We start from the raw sequence: 16,861 nt of genomic DNA, 5'->3' as shown, positions 1-16,861 counted from the left end.
GTAAATGCATATAACACAAAATTCATAAAGATTTAAAAAAAATTTTGGAGTCAGTAATAAATGCATATAGCAAAATATTCAAAAGGTACACAATGGTATAATGTCAGTATGTTACTTTTTTCCTTCTCTAACCCTTTCTCCTCATCTCTTACCCTGCACCCCAGACAACCACTGAGAGTAGTTTCTTTGCACCTTGTAAAGGTAAGAGATTTATCTCTTCCATTCTCTTAGGTGAATTGATCTCCATTGACAAGGCCTTAATATGTGAAGGCTGGGAACCAGGTGTGTTGTATAATTGAACTATTCTATTTCTCAGGCTGCAGCTAATTTATAGATTTTCAGTGTTGGAGGGGTCATTAATAGATGCTTAGTTTGAGAAACCTTTCCTAATTTCCCTCAGGAAACCTTCAACCACTTTGGGATGCTATGCCTTTGTATTTACATCTCAGACATACTTTCCTTTTCCATGTTAACCATAGCTTTTATCTTTTAATTATAAAATCATATCACTTCACACCAGGCAATGTAGATAACCCATACCTATACTACCACCGTCCAGAGTAAACACCTATACCTTGCTATACATACTTCTAGAACTTTCTCTTTGTGTGTCTATGTACATTTATATACATATTCTTTTAAAAAGTAATGTCACACTCTAATAACAGTTTTTCAACTTACTCTAGTACACACTGTGAATATCTTTCCATTTCAATAAATCATTTCAACATTTATATTCATTAGAGCAACCTAGCTGCTGTTATAAATAGACCTGATCGTGTGATGGATGCCCACAGTAGAAGTTTATTTCTTGCTCTTGTACCAGACCTGAACATGAATAGGCCATGAGGGCAACTTTCCTTTAAGTGGGCATTCAGGGACTCAGGCTGCCTGAGGCCTTGCCATTCAACCCGTGACTTCTGGGGTTTGGTGATCTTGGCATTTTAACCAGCCAGACAGAGGAAAGGGCGTGCAGGATCTCACAGGTGCATTGTTGGAAGTGGTGCACATCATTTCCATCCACTTTTTATTGACTAGGACTCAGGCACATGGCCTCACTTAACAGTAGAGGAGGTTGGGAAGCATACCTGGCTGTGTAGTCAGGAATAAGAGGAGGAATTTGGTGAGAAGCTGTCAGCCACTGTCACATATTTATTAATATAGCTTGTCTGTGGTCTCATCCCTACAACACTTTGCACAATAATTGCTGCTGCTCAATAGGTATTTGCTTTCCTATAGTTCAGGTTTAATGACAATCTAGTATTTTTGCTAAGGAGTAAGCAAGAGACACTTCTCAGTTCATGAAGGAAATATGAAGTAGAAACCTGCCACCTGAGAAGGAAAAGCCTCAAGGGAAAGGCAGGGTACTTAGCCTGGACTGGGAATAGAAGTGAAGAGAATACAAACTTTCTGGAAGTTAAGAAGGATCCTGACCAGAAATAGTCGGCATTTGCATTGTTAGGGAACCTGTATTTTCTTTTTCTTTTTCTTTTTTGGCAAAGCTGGATAAAGCATATCTCTATAACCTTAGTGGATCTGAATTATAATCCTTGATGTTTTTTGTAGTCTGTATATTCATACATGCTTACCTTTGCAGAAGTTTTGTCTTGCTGTTCCTGAGAAGACGGATCTGAAGATGCATTGTTGAGGGCTTACTCTGAGAATTAGGGAAGGCTTGTAGCCTAGAAAATGCCACAAGCCCCCAGGGGACCAGCAGTGGAGCTCTGGGGTGGTACCCAGAGAGCAACTGGTTAGGACAGCTGGTATCCTGGCATTGCTGGTAGACAGCAGGATCAGAACTTTCCTTGATAAAATAGGTGTCAATTTTTCCATGTATTAGGTGATCTTGATAGTGATTCTGGGCAGGTGGGGACATGGGGGGCTATGCCAATTCTCCACATACCCTCTGTCCAGGAGAGCCTGAAAGGTTCATAGTGTTTTGTTCCCCTTCTGCTAACCTCCAAAGTATAGTGACTGGTGCCAAGGCAGCTGGCAAAGACAGCTGAAGCTGGGCTCCGAATTCCCTCCTCACCCCAAGCCTGGGTTTACTGTCATGTCAGGAGCCAGTGAGTTCAGTGCATGAACTCCCATTCTGCCTTGACCAGCCATGCCCTTCATCTTTATTTTGGGAATGGTTGATTTCTCACTGTGCAATCTGATCTCCCCCAATATATACTTAATTCTTAGAAACTACCTTGATTCAGGGCTAGGTTTCCTCTTCCCTGTAAGAGGGTGGAAGAACTCCTCTCCTAGATGTTCATTGCCAGTGGCTGTCCTGTTACAAGACCAAGAGCACAATGGCTCTGTTCTGTAGTTGGCCTGGTCGAGGAGTGGACTGAGGACTTCTGGGCATCCTAAAAGCCTTTTATTTATTTATTTTTGGTAGGATTGGTCACAACTGTCTGGGACATATAGGGCAATGTGGGGTTAGGGAGAAGTAACGCTTCGCCCCCTCCCCCACTGTGTCTTCAGAGCTGGTGGCTAGCCAGCCAATATCTAGAGGCAGGTATATATCCTTTAGGACTTAGGAATCCACCTTCTTGCCTCCTGCAAAGGGAAAGGGGGGTGGTTGAGCCAGGTAATTTCATTATTGGATAGAAGATCTGGTCATTTAATATTTTACAACTTACACAAAATCAGCTTAATATGTGGGAGGCTACTTGCTTTTTCAGTGGAATGTTTAAATGGTGCAGCAGTTACTTCGGCTGCAGTAAAAGCTTGGAATGAGTCAGGTAAAGAGTATATATAGTTTCCTTTCAGTATTCCAAGTGGCCCCTGTAGTTATTAAGATTTAAAGCATTTTGGCCTTCAGATCATAAAATTCTTAGAGCTAGGGGGGTGGGTGGAGATGAAGGAACAAAGGAAAGGAAGGAGAAGGGTAAGAGGATTCTTGTAAATGTCCTTAGTTGTTAAATAAGACTATTTTATAGAGCACCATCCATCTGAAAGCCTTGGAGCCCTTTGTGGGATCATACCATCAATCCTTATACCATTCCCTCTAGGAGAAAAGAGGCAAATAGCAATGGACATAAAATAAGAAAGAAGAAGAGGTGCTAAAGATGGAGATTTTAGTTGATTGTCACCAGGAAGTTTCTCCACAACGCGTGTGGGATCAGGTGTCCCAATTCCTTTTCGAATGTTCAGACTGCTCACGTGGCCTTGCTCTGAGCTGAGTAAAGGATGAAGGCTGCCATCTTGCTTTATGATCCATTGACAGTGGGGAGAAGGCACTAGAAAAGAACATGAAAAATCATTGAGGATAGGAGTAGGAGCAAGGCTCTTGGGCTGGGCCAAATGATAGCTTTGCTTGCCTCTATTTTAATTATGAAGTTGTTCGGACGTGGCTACCATTTGAGAGCTACAAACAGCAACTGAGAGCATAAACATATTCACTATTAAAAAAATCAGTGGAAAAAAATGCAGCAGGGGTGGGTGGGGGAAGGAGATATCATAACCTCCCTTATAACCCCTCCCCCAGCACTTACTCCCCATCTAGTGAATCTCATTAGTTGCTGTATAAGGAGGGAATTGTAATTTAGTCATGGTTGAATGTATCCCATTTCCTTTCAGTATTTAGAGACTTTTTTTTTTTTCATAATTATGCTTTTGTGACAAGAGAGGTACTGGGATTCTCTGGGGTTTGGGAATATCTTTGCTTTATCCTGAAAGCACCTGTCTATTCCCTCTGTGCAACGGTTTCTAATCCTGCCTAGGATGGAGAGATACAAAATGGGCTTCTAATTTCATGGTTGAAGTGAGAAGAGATAATATCAGCTCAGTTCCCTGCATAAAAATTATTTCTAATACAAACCTTCTAGAAGTTTCCTTTTGTGGCCGCAACATGGTCAGGAGGATATGCATGTATGTGCATGTAGTTTTCATCCATATATATTTATAAACAGATCATGAGAAGAAATTCTTTTCTTAACCCAAGAATTAAGGCAGGGAGCTCTCTGTTATCAATGTGAGAATGCAAGGTGATTTTTTCCGAGCATTTGTAAAATGCCTTAAGATAGAATCATGACAAGTGTCAGGTATATCTGCTTTGATATGGGGACTCATATTTCAGGCACCCTTAGCAGTGGTTATCTCAAGATGATTGTCCCTGCACAGGCTCCACACATGGATCATTGGCATTTGCTGCAGTGTGATCTAAAAGGAGCTGGGAGAGGAGAGGGTTAAAGAAAATAAATGGGGTCTGATGTGAACATCTTTCCCCTTTTTCAGCTTTTTAGAAGATAAATGTTTCAGATTTCAATCTGTGGTTCCCAGCAATTCTTTGGGAACACTGCAGTCGGCCCACAAAAAATCACTACTGCTGAGCCAACCCTAGATAATGCGTCTCAGCAGGGATGACATAATGTGCTAAAAGAAGACTATGATGTAATGCCCATCTCAGAAATCAGAGCCAATTTCCGTTACAAAGCCTTGGAGTGTAGCAGGAGGTAATGAGCTAGCATAAATTGTGCAGCACGGAAAACTTCTAGGTCTGATATTACAATCTGCATGTTTAAAGGCAAAAAAAAAAAAAAAGAAGAAGAAGAAGAAGAAGAAATAAGAAATAAAATAGAGTTCCTAGATCTGCTGGGCTCAAGAGCATCTGCTCAGCGAGAAGCTCTGCTCCCTTCTGATGTGGACAGACTGGTGCCCCAGGCTGCCCGGATCACCTTGGCCCATGGGGGAGATAGTTGTCTGGGTCCATAATCTGCAACAAGGTGGTGATGTAATGCCTAATGCTAAATTTGTTTCAGCAGTTACTGTTTGAGAAGCGGGCGTGGTATTTGAAGGAGATCGTGCCTTCCCTGGAATGTGGGGGTAACTAGGCTAGAAATGCCTAGCAGGAAGTTGGGGGTGAGGAGCATTGAGCAAAGTCAGATTCACCTTGAAAACTTTACCAGGTGCAACGTGCTGTGGCTTGGAGAAGTACACGTATGGGGGTGTCTCAAGCACCCAGATAACCGATCTCTGCAGCCTCACCTTAGTTAATGATGCATCCCGGCCTCCTGGGGTGTAGCCTGCCCGGCAACCAGAGTCCAGCTCTTTGTTGTGCTTCCTATAAATGATGAAAACAGTTATAAATTCATCTAAGTGATGATCCCGAGTCTCAGAGAACAAGGAAAGGAAATCACGATCTTTGATTTAAAAAGCGTTCCACCCCATACCCGCTACAATTTTCTATTTTCGCTCATTCTTTCCTTCATTTTATTTTTAATTGCTCTGAGTGTTTGCGTGAAGAACACATTTCTATTTTGTTTGCCTTCTCTGTTTCCTGTTGCTTATCCCTCAGTGGGGGCTTGATCCTGTAACCCGCCCTGCATGCCCCAGCTCCCTCTGGATGGAACAGCCGTGCTTTTGTGTCACTTCTTGCTGCAGATTGGGCCTTCAGCACCACAGACCTAGGTAGTGATAGCACTGGCAGAGAAGTGTTGGCTTCACAAGTGGAATGCTGTCTTTAAATAGGGAATGAACATCGGGAGCAGATGAAATTTTTCTGGTATAAGAAAATGAGAGAAATAAAACAGAAAACATGACATTTGGCTAAAGAAGAATTGCTCCTGTGACATGCAAACTGAAATGGGCATTGCTTTCTAGACTTCTCCGTGAAGTGCTATCAAGTCTTTTAAGTGTATGCTTCCCTGCTGAAAAGACAGTCAGTGGCCCAGCCACCAGTGGTCATTTGCAGACTGATCACGGGTCAGATAGTAATCCTACTAATGATCATTTTTATCCAGTGTTTTTAGTGTACAGGAGGAGCTGTCCTAAACTCCTTGCAGTAATTATCTCATTAAATTCTTACCAGAACCCACCCACGGGTTAGGTACTGGTATTATTACATCCATTTTACAGAGGAGGAAACTGAGCCTCAGAGGGTTTAGGTAACTCACCAGGTTCATAGGTAGCATTTGGCCCAGCTGGCGCTGGCGTCCCTCCTGTCATTAGGACTCTGCAGTCCACAGGCTCCATCGCTGTGCAGCACTGATGCTCAGGTGACATTGGGTTTAGGTAGAGATGGTTCCTGTCTTCAGCGTGAGGGATCCCATGGGGCAAATGAGTTCTTTACATTAATATTTGCACAAAGCAAAGGATTGGTGCCTTTTATCTTCTGATCTGCATCACTGGGCCCGATGCTGGGCATATACCAAGTGCTCACTAAATGTTTGCTGAAGGTGTGTGTGTGTGTTGAGGGGGGAGTTGGTCAGGCCGAAGAATGAGTGCATGAAAGAACAAAATCCAAATCAAATAGAGGGCTCTCTGAGAAGGATGTCAGAGAAGAGAGTCAGGTTGCTTCTCGTTTCGCAGAGAAAACCGCCTGAAGAAGATGGTCAACAATGTGTCCACATTAGCACCTAAGTAAGACGAAAGGGCTAGTATTATTTGTCACCAAATCTTTTAGCATCTGACTAGGTGATTGAGGCTGCCCAGTGGATAAGTGGTAGAGAAATGGTATGTACAGATTGTACTCTTAACTGAGGACTCTCCATAAGTGGGTTCTTACCAGTTCTGTAATGTCCATTTTTAAAAGGAATCTCTGATATAAAAACAAATGGGGATAGGAGCATAATCTAACACATAGGAAGGACATGGTAAAGCGGACTATTGATTTAGACAGTCTGTAAGAGACCTTCTTCTTCTTTATATTCAGCAGCCGTGGGTCTACCACTATATAGTTTCTGTTGTTTTTATACAACAGAAAAGAAATGATGAGACTTCTTTGCTCTTCTTTAGTCTGAGATATGTGATATCTCATGTCTGTTTGTTTATTCTGGTCTTTCTAGACTATAAAAAAGACATAGAAGGAAGAATACCATTAAAAAAAAATCTCGGGGCGCCTGGGTGGCTCAGTTGGTTAAGCGACTGCCTTCAGCTCAGGTCATGATCCTGGAGTCCCGGGATCGAGTCCCATGTCGGGCTCCCTGCTCAGCAGGGAGTCTGCTTCTCTCTCTGACCCTCCCCCCTCTCATGCTCTCTATCTCATTCTCTCTCTCAAATAAATAAATAAAATCTTTAAAAAGAAAAAAAAAATCTCGCAAATATCCTTAACCTACAAAAATAATTCAATCAACAAACATTGGGCAACAATGAGACCATCTCAGTGGTAGGTTCAAAATATCATGCTTTCAAGTATCCATTTGATATGGCAGAATTTTGTTTTCATCACAAGTATCCTAGGAAATGCTCTTTGGCCTTCACACCAATTTATTCCTGCCCTTTCTGCATCCTTAATGTCTCGTGAATCGGCTTCTTTTCCATTCTCACTGTGTGCTCTTTTCCTCTCATTTAGGCCATTGTAAGAAGCTGATCCCTTCCTCTAGCATCTCCTACACCAGATCACTGTAGCCCAATTAATTTGCCTAAAGCCCAGCCCTCTGAAAAATTTTCCATGTCTGTCCATCACCAAGAGAATTTAGACCAACCTTTCTAGGTCGTTCTTTTAGATACTCTGCAATTTGGCTTCCAACAAGATTTTCCAGCTGTGTATCTCTCTTCATTTATCTATCCTATGCTTTGGCCAAATCAGTCCACTTGCTGTTTCCCAAACAGATATTTTGTTCTTATGGCTTTGTGCCATTTCCTTTCTTTTCCAGGAAGCCCACTCTTCAGTGTCTTCTTACTGTTTAAGTCTTTTGGGTCCTTCAAGCCCCAGCTCAAGATGCTACCTCTTCAATGAAGATTTCTGACTCCTGCCACCTGTAGATGATATACAGCTTTTCTGGAATCCCGTAGTATTCAGGTCAAATCTCTCAGGGCACTTCTCTTTCTTCCCTGTGTTATAATTGTTAGTGTGAAATGTCACAGTCTTAGAATTTTGCAGCCAAGAGGAATATTTTTCTTCCCTATCTTGTTAAATTGTAAATTTCTAGAGGCAAGACTATGTCTTCTTCATATTCATATCCCTTAGAATGTGCAGCAGAGTTCTTAGCACATGGCAGATGTTCAGTGGATGTATGTCAAATGAATGGGATGAAAATTTAGAATCCCCAGTTGCAATATTAATCATTGAGGCTTATGCAGTCCCAAAAGCTAGAAAAATGGGGCTTACTTACATATCCTTGTCTTTCTGCCACTTTTTGTCCCTTGGATATGGGGAACCACAGAATTCCATTGAGACTTGCTGATATCTGGTTTATCCGAGGAGGCCAAAGAGAACACAAAAATTGGTTGGGAAGGAAGGAGTGATGACAAGGAGATGACAGGAAGATACTGACTAATTGATCTTGTTTTTCTCATCTGATTTTTTTCACCCTTTGCTTGTCTCTTTTCAACCCTCCTTGTCTTCCTCCTGTTCTCCAGATTTTTGACCCACGATAAGGACCAGGGGTGATTGATAAAGTTTAGAAAGATAATATTAGATTACTTGCTCCATAGAAATTTCCTAGTTCTGCTGGATTACTATGTCCATTGAGAAAATTTAAGTCTTGCTTTCCCATTCTATAAAATGAAAGGGTGATAAAAGATTAGCCCTGTTTCCATATAGCATCAGAACTTGTTGAAATCTGGTAAGAGGCAGTACTAAAGACATTTCCCCTGTCGGTTGGGCTGTTGAGTTCTTGAGTGGAATATTGACATTTTCTTTGCTACAGATAGCTTTATGGAGCATATACAGAGCAGAAGCACACATTGTACCAAATAAAATCCATTCATTTTAAACCTTGAGAAGGTGGAAAAGATTTGAGTTGATTGGTACAAAAACTCATAGGGCTAAGGAAATTCTCTCTAATGAATATTAGGGTGATGAAATACCCCTGTAAAATCTAACAAAGTAGATAACAGAGTGGATATTATTGTGGAGAAACTATATTAACCAGAGGGATAGCTAAGTGTAACGATGCCTCTTCTGGAAGCTGGTGTAGGCACACATTTCTCTGAATCCAAGAAAAAAGGATACTTTTCTGGTCTGTGCTCAAGCACCTGTTAAAAGACCTGTCAGCGACCCTCTACCCCTGAATAGCTCTGATGCAGATCCACCTCTGACATCCTTAAAGCATTTCCTTTGACTGAAGATCACAACCTCAGCCTATCCAGGTTGACTTGAAGCCAGCCATTTCCTGCCCAAACCAAAATAACTATGAGCTAAGCCAAAGGTTAAGACAGTTTGAATGGATCAGTACAAAAGACGATCATGAGACAAGGATCATGAAGATGTTTCGTCCACTGATGGTTCCCAAGGTCTCCTGTCCATGTTGGGTAAATAGGAGTAAATAGGAAGGAGAGAAGAGACCTCCCGGGAGATGTATGTGGATCACGAACAGTCCCTTGTGACTACTTATTGACACCCTCCTTCCAGGAATGAACTCACCAGCTGACTTCAAAAGGAGCTCAGCCCACGCCTCCCATTGACCACTGGCTTGTCACCATCACCTTATGGTTAGCTGAATCAAAAGCTTCCGACAGGTCTAAAATTAGCCTGGCTAAACATATCATTAAGGAGTTAGGGAGGAGTGTGAATGACCTTTCTCAGCCCTGGTCTCCCAGATCCAGTCAGCTGTGGGGGCTCACAGGAGTGCTAATTTGGGCTTTTAGGTTCTTGAAATAAATGACCCTTTAGATTGATTTTTTTAATTGCCTGAAGGTAGATACTTTTAGAAAGTTTGGAAGCATTCTGTTCATCTATTTTGAATCATTTGAGTATAAAAATGTGGCATTTTCACACTTTGGGATATTCAAGTCCCCTATTCCTTTTTTAAAAGTCTCTAATATTTTTTTAAACCTTTCAAATTAGTTTATTTAAAGGCCAAATTTGATTTCCTCAGTTTCTGAGGTAAGAATGTAACTTTACCAGCTTCGAGGGAAAAGGAAATCATGGTAGCTCATTGTAAAGAAGTTATAAATATGCGGGAATACTATTCTAAGCATTATATTTCTGGTTGGAATTAAATACCCATGAAGAAGAGTGAGAAGGCAGGGCCTGTGTTTTTACTCCTTTACACCAACCTTTAATGGCAAATTAAAGTAAAATATTTATTCTCTTTATCTTTGTTACTCAAGGAGCTCAAGGACACCCTTATCCTCCATTCTTTCCAAGTTCCAAGTGCAAAAGACCCAGGGGAAGAAAATGAAGATGACATGGTGCCATTTCTGAACTCTTGGTTGACATGAGCCAGACTGTTTCAATTTCTTTACTTTCCAGCCCAATTATTTTGAAATTCATTTCTCTTCTCACTAAGCCAACACGTCCCAATGTATGTTTCCTAGAACACTGAGTCCGTAGGATGTTAATAGATGTGACTTGAAAAAAGAGTTTTGAGTTAAACAGATTTCTTTACTGCTGGTCTTCTTTCTCAGATTCCCTAGTGTGTGATGTGACTCTCCAAAAAGGGAATATGGTATGTAGTATTTCTGATGCCTATGTGTCCTGGATGAACCTACTTTCTCTCTCTCTCTCTCTCCCTGTCTGTCTCTGTCTTTCTCCCTCTCTGCCCCACTCTCCCCCTTTCTCTGTTTATTAAACCAAGTAGCTAGAAGACTGGTGTTTTCAGGAGCACAATCTGGGAAGTAACAGAAGATGATATTTGTAATTTCAAAATCGTAATTCTCTCTCAGTTGACTGAGCGGCTCATTTTCCTGAGTAGTGATTATCTAGAGGTATGTCCCACCTTTCCTACCACTGGGCAGTGGCCCTGGACAGTCATTTGTCTTCTCTGGGCTTCTATCCCTTTGTCTGTAAAATGAGAGGCTGGGCCAGATGGTCCTTTAGACCATTACAGTGCCTCCTCCCCAAGTTCCTGCACGGTTCCACAACTGTTTGGACTAGGTAGGGGTAGAATTGTGTTATCTTTTCAGGTTTGAGTGATGTACTTTTGGCTTCTTGTTTTTCAGATATTGCCAAAGCATCATTAGTATCAGAGAATAAGCCTAAGACATTTCAGGCTAAAAGAAAATCTTTAACAAAGGGAGGCGTCTGAAAATAGGAGCCTGGTTAGAAAGTAGCTCCTCAGCCAGAATTTTAATATAGGCCTCACAGCACAGCTAAGGTCATTTTTGAGATTTTTAATTAAAGTGTGTCCGTGCTAATGTTGACTCTGTCAAGTCAAGGAGTGTTTGCCCTTCAATCATTGTATTTCAAGGCACTGACTGCCCACTTTTGACAAGTGAAAAATGTCTTTAGTTTGGAATTCTGTGACAGGAGGATGTGGCTTTTATAGTTAAGTGTCATATTCTCTCTGGTACTTTCTACCTCAAACCCAGAGGCTGCTACAAACATTTGAAGAGCCCTGCCCATGTTCTATCTAGACTCTAAATCTCACTGGGCTCTAGTTTCCTGGTCTGTGAAGTGAGAACCTAATTATACTGTCTCTGGAAGCACACCTCCAAAGGCTTCTCTATTCTTCTCTTGATCAAAATGTACCTGGCCCTGGTCCTTGCACTCAGTTTCCCAAGCTAGGAGTCTACCATGATGTCGCAGTAGGTTAGCTGTTCATGGCTGAGAGCTTCATTGCTTTCTTGGGGACATGGCTCTTGTTCCCTCACTCTTGTACACACACTGCTATAGTACGTGTTTCGGTGGCATTCTTCCTTGATAGCAGGATAGAGAAGTGAGGGTGAAGCCTCATTATTGACACTCTGTCCCCACCTTGGCTCAAACGAGCAGCACAGGATCAGAGCAGTGAATACGACACCTGTGTGTGCATAGAGGCATGGTGGGGAAGATCCTCCTCCCCAGCAGAAAATCATTACGTGACTGTCTCGAGTCTACAAGTTGTTCTCTTGGTCTGTAAAGGCAGGCTTTGCTGTGCTAGACTCTCCTATTGCCCCCTTCTCATAAACCAATTCACCCTCTCCAAGTTTCGCCAATGTAGATGGTAGACCATGTGATTGGCCCTCCTCAATTCTCCCAGCCAAAACTGATTGGATGAGGAGGAGGCATCTGATCCTGGAAGAATCATTCTGTAGGCTGAGTTGATCAATGATATGTCCTCTCTCAAGAATTTGAACTGTGAGACTTAGATTAACCGTGCTTGAAATCATCTAGACAAACCTGGCAACACTGAACCAGCATACCCCGTGGCCATATGTGGCCGAGGCTGGGTAGCTGCTGCTCTCCTTATAGGGCCCCGTGTTCCCCTCTAGTCCACCCCGCCCCCACCTGTCCTCATGTACCTGACCTGTGCGAGGATCACCTTCCCATGTGGTAGCGTTTGCTCCTTGTCTTAAAGCCTCATCTCGATTATGCTTTTGCTTGAGCTTCCTCTTTCTAAACTTTGAGCTGAGAAATTCTTACAGAAATGACCTAGCTGTTGGTTTCTTCCCCATCCACATGGAAGTTTGTCTATTTACCTATTAGTACATGATGCATGAACAAGTGGGTGGATTTTCATCCTATTTGGAGAGTACATGCAGATGGACTGAGTTAAAATATAGTCTGTGTGACATCCCTGAAATTCACCTTGATTTGCTCTTGAGTTGTTTTGGGCAGTTGGCTCTGGGTGTGCCAAGTGAGGTTGAGGTAGTTTGGGAACTACAGGAGACCTGGTGGCTAAGCCTTCTCTGCAGGAGTCTACTGGGGGTGTGTGGCCCATCTCTGCCTGCTTGCTCCCAGGGGTGGTTTGGTGTTCTGTGGAAAATATTGAATTTCTTTGGGATTAAAGCTGTGTTGAAGGAGAAAATTAAAGAGAGAGAGGAGAGGTGGCTTCCTGCGTTTAGTCCCTGAGAAGCTAGGATCATCCAAAGTAAGAGGTTAGTGAGACTGATTCACTGGTGCGTACAGTCTGAAAGAAGGCTTCTGCCGAGGAACACAAGAGACTGAGCCACGTGGGACTGAGATGCCCTCCTGGGGGCGGCATGATATCCTGAGGGACCAAGGGGCGGACTGCATGGCTAGATGTGCTGGCTACAGTGTCCCACCAGGGATCTGGGATCGTGTTTGGGTTCAACATTGTTTTTTTTTTTTTTTTTCTCCAGCACGTTTCTCAGAAACTGTGGAAAGCAAATGCTCAGGCATATGGGCTGCTGTCAGTGATAACAAATGTATTGTATATTCTTTTTTCTAAATTCTGGAAACTGCATTACCACATGGCTGGATATAAAATAACCCCACTCTTGTTTTAGATTGTTATGTGGTGTTTGTTTGTTTGTTTGAGAGAGAGGGGGGCAGGGAGGAGGGGCAGAAGGAGAGGGGAGAGAGAATCTTAACTGATACCGGGCTCACTCTCACAACCCTGAGATCATGACCTGAGCTGAAATCGAGAGTTGGTTGCTTAACCGACTGAGCCAACCAGGTGCCCCTGTTAAATGGGTTTTAAAAGATGATGGTGATACATTTCTAAGAAATTAGAATTTGGGGTAGAATCTTGATGGTGTATCCTGCAGCAATTTCAAAGATATTTTGCAACTTTTCTGTTGGTGTGCTACACCATTCGATTCTGCAATTAGTTGAACGTTGTTTTAAATATCATGAATTACAAACTTCATCAGGTGAAGGGTGGTGGAAGTGGCTAGAAGTGTTCCTTATAGAAGTCCATTTAGTTTGTATGAACATTTAAAACTTATGGATCTGCCTTTATTATTAATAGTGGATATGAAAATAACATTCTTAATAAAGGGACAGTATGACTTAATATACTAATAATACTCCCTCAAATCACATACAGTAGGCATTATTGACATCTATGTTTTACTGACGGTAATCAAAGAGATTAATTGACTTGCTCTAAATGGTGGGGGGGTTGAGAATTCAAGCCCAAGTCTTTCCCTACAGTTCTTCACATAATTCTGTGCACTGCCTGGTGGGTTTTATCTTTATAGTTTATTCTTGGTTAAAAATTAACCTGTAATAATAAACAAAACAAAGCAAAACAATTTAAGTATCCAAGAGGAAAAGTACATTGGCCAACTCTTGTGCCCTACCTCCTACCATTTTCTCTAGTCATTACCATGGAAACCAGCTATGCCATCTATCTCCCTCTTTGTGTCTTCAGGATTTTCTGACTTGGCAAAACAGGACAGCTGTAGGAACCTACTAGGCCGTTTTCACACATGAACTCAGAATTAACACCTCTGCCAATTCTTGACCAATGGAGGATGGCAGCTGGTTAATAAATGCCCCCTTCCTGGATTCCTTCTCCTATACACCTCTGCAATGTACTTTGCATTAATTTTTCCTCCTTTCCTGTTTTGCTCTTTTTTTTTTTTTTTAAGATTTTATTTATTTATCTGAGAGAGAGAGAATGAGAGGGAGAACATGAGAGGAGAGAGGGTCAGAGTCAGAAGCAGACTCCCTACTGAGCAGGGAGCCCGATGCGGGACTCGATCCAGGGACTCCAGGATCATGACCTGAGCCGAAGGCAGACGCTTAACTGACTGAGCCACCCAGGTGCCCCTGTTTTCACTCTTATTAGCTGTCAACTTTCCTGGATTTATCTCTATAAATTAATGACCCACAGGTGAGTCTTTATCTCATGGTTCCTTTTCCTGGGGGGAAACCTAAGCTGAGTCAAAAGGTTTCTGTAAACCAGTTTCAAGACCACTGACTAACTATAGTGGGCATTGTTGCTTCTGTCACTCAGTATTCACTCTTTCTTCTTAAGATAGCCACAGCTTGAATTCCTCTTTTTCTAACTCCGTCCATGTGGCTTTGGTGTACCTGATTCCATCCCCTGATAAGTCTAGGTTTGGAGGTGAACATGTGACCCAATCAGATGCTCTGAGACTTTTACTGGGATCAGGACTCTGAGTCCTGTACCCTGGGCTGGGCCCCTGAGTGGGTGAGAGGTCTATACTGCCAATGCCCTTGTGTGGGGCTGAAGACCGGGGAAGGAAGGACTAATTGAAAGGAAAAAACAAAAAAGCCATGTCCTGATTATAGTATTTGAGTCCTGAATCCATCTGTTGACCAAACCAGATTCACCCCTGAACTTTTAGTTTGTGTAAGCCAGAATTGCCTAATGGCCAAGCTGTTTACCTGCAATGAAAGTATCTTACCCATTCTCCAAATCTTCAGGTTATCTAGGTTTGGGCCTTTCCTACGGCTAGCAGACTTTGGGACACATCTCAGTTTCCATGACACAAGTACCCTCCCAACAACAGGAATAAGGAAATTACCATGGGGAGATAGATTCCCCCCCACTCATCCCCATCCATCCAATCAGACTGAAATGTTCTGGGTGAAATAATTTGTGGCACAGTTTCAATTTTCCCTCCTAGAGGAAGAGTGGATTTTCAATATCTCTACTAATGAGATCATGGGAGCTGTGGCTAATACGGAGCAATTTCTGCCTTGATGAAAGGGGTGGGTTAGCTGTGTAGTGATGGCTTTGGTATGACTCACTTCTCCTGGAGCCCCAGTGTCCTCTTTCACTTTCTAGAATTGCTGTTTTGGAGGAGTGTTCTGGACTGAGCTGTATACGGAGTCTATACTAGGACATTGCATGCATAGGCGTCCCTGGCTCTATCTTTTCCCATACTTCGTGCCTCAGATTTCACCTTCTTGTTCTTATGTATGCTTATTTGGTTTTTCCAAATTCATGGTCTTCCTCCCTAATCTGAATCAGTATTTTCTGCAAACCTGTGTCTTCTGAGAAAAGATAATTCAGATTTAGAGGAGTTTTAGCAGAGAGACCTTTTCATTGAGGGGTGGTAGCTCATTGCCCTCCCTTTCTGCTTCTACTTCTAGGTGCCAGGGCATTTATAACCTACCTAGGGTGTGAAACACCTAAAGGCTTCCTAGGCCCTAGAGTAAGAGCTTCATTCCAGTTTCAAGATCACCCAATGGGATGCCTAGGTGGCTCAGTCGGTTAGGTGTCTGCCTTTGGCTCAGGTCATGATCCCAGGGTCCTGGGATCGAGTCCCCTATGGGGCTCTTTGCTTGTCAGGGAGCCTGCTTCTCCCTCTGTCTGCCGCTCCCCCTGCTTGTGCTCTCTCTCTCTCTGACAAATAAAATCTTAAAAAAAAAGATCACCCAAGTGATTGAACATCTCAGAGGGAGTTACTAGAACTTGTTTGGTTTCTGAACTGCCTCAGACTCCACATCAAAGTATCTCTGTCTCCTTAAAGGATCGGTAATTCCATAAGCTCATCTCATCTCTTAACCATTCTCAAAACCTGTTCTCCATAGGCTGAACAATTTGTTGTTTTCTTAGTTCTCTGAGGTGTAGAAAGCCATCTGCAAGCCTAGAGCAGGCCTGCAGATGGATGTCCTGAACTGAAAGGAGATGGATGGCCACTGAAAGGTTTGTTTCTCTTGGTGGGCTCCCTGAACAATGCCTTCTTCCTGGGGACCAGATCTACTAGTATCCGTCTAATCATGTTCTCACTTTTGGTTCTGTCTCTTGAAGACAATGCTTTCCTTTGAGAAAGACCTCTTTATCTCTGGCATCAAGGTTTCTGTTATATTTGCCAAGGGACCCTGTGTCTCAGTCTTAAGTACTGAATGTGCTTATATGTTCCTTTGAATTATTGTTAATTTTTACTTCTAGGTAAAGAAGTATCATGTTGCTGGTTAAACTCTAGATATAGCCACCCTGCTTTTGCCTGTTGGTATAACTTCAGTAACCTTTCAGCCAAAAGAATGGGGTCCTAATAAGAAGATAACCGAGCAACAGGAGGAAGGAGGAGGGCACTCCTGGTTATACTGATAGCCTTGGACTGACTCAAGCCTTCAATTGGCTTTTCTCAGGCCGTTGATGAGAATCCTGCTCTAACTAGGACTGCCTTTGGGGTCTGCAAATGGAACCTGTTAAGATTTCTTACACCTACTTTATATAAACAAATAGAATTGTGCAATTATTACAAAAACGTCCGTGCCGACTCCATCAGCCACCCCTTAGGCATTTATAGATCAAAGGTCTAGAGGGTGCACATCTGATGTCACAGAGCTAAGCAAGCTATCTTGACATGGCCAGTTTTAGGGATTTCTTAGACACCC

The 16,861-nt window shown here is 42.5% G+C and overlaps 1 long non-coding RNA gene across 1 annotated transcript in view; it reads right to left on the bottom strand.

Annotated features, from left to right (window-relative positions):
- Window positions 1-2,679: 2,679 nt before the first annotated feature.
- LOC129046393 (uncharacterized) overlaps window positions 2,680-16,861 on the bottom strand; it is a 39,564-nt gene continuing 25,382 nt past the window's right edge. Inside the window, exons 3-6 of the long non-coding RNA XR_008507581.2 lie at window positions 8,046-8,120; window positions 5,886-6,347; window positions 4,978-5,053; window positions 2,680-3,230 (exon numbers count right to left, since the gene is read on the bottom strand). This is a non-coding gene — a long non-coding RNA (uncharacterized LOC129046393). The remainder of the gene's footprint in view (window positions 3,231-4,977; window positions 5,054-5,885; window positions 6,348-8,045; window positions 8,121-16,861) is intronic.

This window comes from Mirounga angustirostris, unplaced genomic scaffold (assembly GCF_029215605.1).
Source record: "Mirounga angustirostris isolate CCGP_5_RB_7025 unplaced genomic scaffold, mMirAng1.0.hap1 SCAF_7, whole genome shotgun sequence".
Classification (NCBI taxonomy): Eukaryota; Metazoa; Chordata; class Mammalia; order Carnivora; family Phocidae; genus Mirounga; species Mirounga angustirostris.
The sequence above is the reverse complement of the archived record's forward strand: the minus strand, read 5'-3'. Positions and strand labels throughout refer to the sequence as shown.